Source organism: Balaenoptera ricei, chromosome 14, assembly GCF_028023285.1.
Source record: "Balaenoptera ricei isolate mBalRic1 chromosome 14, mBalRic1.hap2, whole genome shotgun sequence".
Classification (NCBI taxonomy): domain Eukaryota; kingdom Metazoa; phylum Chordata; class Mammalia; order Artiodactyla; family Balaenopteridae; genus Balaenoptera; species Balaenoptera ricei.
The window spans coordinates 74750494-74753369 of record NC_082652.1 but is presented as its reverse complement, the minus strand read 5'-3'; positions in this window follow the sequence as shown (position 1 = coordinate 74753369).

Here is a 2876-nt window from a genome sequence, read left to right as displayed (position 1 = left end):
TATTATTGATTTGAGCCCTTCTTTCAACTGTAGCCCTTCCGACTGGGGCAAGACACCCTTTCCTTCTTTTCTTCCTTCCTTACCTGAATTGTTAGAATTTTCCTACCTTATCACATCTGCTGGAAGGCATCCAGGAGAACGGATACACCTCAGAATCACGTGGCTCCAGCTTGACTATCCCCTGACCTCCACACCCTCTGACTCTCAAACTCCTACTTGCCAAATGGGCTGCCCTGGCCATGGATGATCACCTGAGCCACATCTGAGCCTGGACCCTGTGTGGTGTCCTGCCATGCATGTTGCTCTCACTAGGGTCAGCTTCTGCATCTGCTCTGGTTTACCTAGTCCCCATCTCAGTGGGCTCCCAACAAGCCTAGATTGAGAGGGTCTGGCCTGTCTTAGGGCAACCAAAAGGCTCCTATATTACCACCTCCCAAAACAAAATGAAACGAAACAAAACACCTCTTTCACTCTTAAGCTTTACCTGCAATTCTACCTATCATACTTTTTAACCTTTAAAGGAGAGACGGCAAACTGCCAGGATCTGGCCTGTAGAAGTGTTTGATTTGGCCTACATAGTGTTTGTATGTATTTAGAAAGTTGGTTTTCAACATTTACAAGTCAATTATGGATTTTTGATTCCCTTGAAAATCAAAAGTTCTGACATGGCTGAGCCAACTTGCTCTAGCCACAGTTGGCTGGAGCAGGGTAAAACTGACCCCTTCAGGGGGGACCATTAGGGAAGGCCATGAGCGCTCTGATTCCCAGGAGGCCCCACTTCCCTATTGTCTGTCTGCCAGGTTGGCCTTCCTGTGGGCATTGGATTTGCTCCTCCTGCTTTAAGTACCTGCTGTCTTTTAAACAGCGCAATTTTCTCCTTCTTCCTTCCTCAGCCCCCCCAAATAGACATAATTCACCAATGTCAGCCATTTTCACCTTATTTTAAATGTAAATCTCTATATCAGTGTAGATCGTGGAATATGGAGCTGAAGGAGGAAAGGGAGGTGACAGAAAGAGGACACAGTGACAGAGGTGCTGAAGATAGAAAAATGACATCCCTGTTCTAAAGTGTCTGTGCATAGTTTTTCATCTTCTTCAGGGCATATTCCACAAGCCAAATACTACAGCTCTTTGTGTAAGTCATTAGTCAAGATGATAACACATCAAGCAAGCACAGACAGCAGAGTCTTGAGGAAACATGGAAAGTGTTTCTTACTGTAGTCTTATCTACCCAGGGCCAGGATTCCTTTAGATGTAAGATAATACTTTCCAGGACCTAGTTTTGTTGACTCATCTTGTTTAAATAATCATTACTGATAATCCCTAGAACGTTAGAATTTAGAGATCATCTAGATCAGTAGTCTTCAAGCCTCGTTACCTGTCAGTACTAATCTGGGGAGCTTTAAAAAAAATTCTGGTTGCCCAGCCTGCATGCGAAAGGAGTTAAATCAGGAAATATGAGGGGGGCCAGGCACCAATACTTGAAAAAAAATGCTTCTTGGATGATTCCAGAGCCTAGGCGAATGTAAGAATCATTGATCTAGATCTTAGATCTTGCCTGAAAAGGCTTGATTTTATGGGTAAGGAATCTCAGGTCAGTGATTTACCTGTGATTTACCCAAGACTCCAGGGCCTAAGAATGGAAGAACTGGGTCAAGAATCCTGGTTTCCTGACTCTCCATCCAGGATTCTATACTTGACAAAACTCTGCCACGCAGTGTGCAGAACTCTAATACTCCTCCACAAACCCTGTGAAGTAGCAGGAAACCGTTTTGTTATTCATTGAAAAAACAGGCACAGCATTGGGTAACCACTGGCCCAAGACCACAAGGGAAAGAAAGGAAGAGGTGGCATTAGATGGGGAAGCTTCTGCGGGCTATGGTCAGCACCAAATGGAAGGGGAGATTCCACATGCATCAGTGATTAAGTGGTAAGATTCTCTATTTTATTCGTAGGATGATTTGGTACTCTGAGATCTGAAGAAAATAAAATCTGATTGGCAATCTTCATGGTTATTAACAGAGAAATTAACAACTTGACAAGGAAACATACTATCAGTCCTTTTTGTCTAGAATGGGAGACTATAGCAGGATTATTTTAATAAGAAATCTGTTTCTTTAAAAAAGAACTTTATTTTCATCCAATTTTAGACTTAGAGAAAAGTTGCAAAAATAATAGAGTTCCCTGTATACCTCTAACCGAGCTTCCCCTCATGTTAATGAAACTATAGCATAATTGTTAAAACCAGCCCAATAGTATTGGTCTAGTACTATTAACTAAACTATAGACTTTATTGGGATTTCATCAGTTTTCCCACTAATGATCTTTCTTCTGTTTGAGGATCCAATCCAGGATCCCACATGGCATTTATTTGTTATTTCTCCTTCATCTTCTCCAATCAGTGACAGTTCCTCAGTCTTTGTCTTTTGTGATCTTGACACTTTTGAGAAGTACTGGTTCATATTGCAGAATGCTCCTCAATTTGGGTTCATCTGATATTTTCTCATGGTTACAATGAGGTTATGCATTTTTGGTAAGAGTATTACAGAAATGATGTTGTATCCTCAGGGCCTCATTTCAAGGGGTTTGTAGGATCAATGTCACTTGGTTAAAGTAAAATCTCTTTATTTCTGAGGATCCAACTGAACAAATGAGTTAGAAAACTTGGCACAAGGGAAACCCCTAAGTAGAACCTTATGCTTTGGTGAAAAAAAAAAAAAAAAAGACTATGTGGTATGGTTTCAAGGGGGCTGAAATTGCTCTAATCTCTCTCTTCTTCTCCTCCAACAACAAAATCCTTTTCCTTGCATGGGCTGTTGCTTGAAATTCTACCATTAGAACTTCATCCATTTAGCCAAGGCTTTGATCCCTATTAA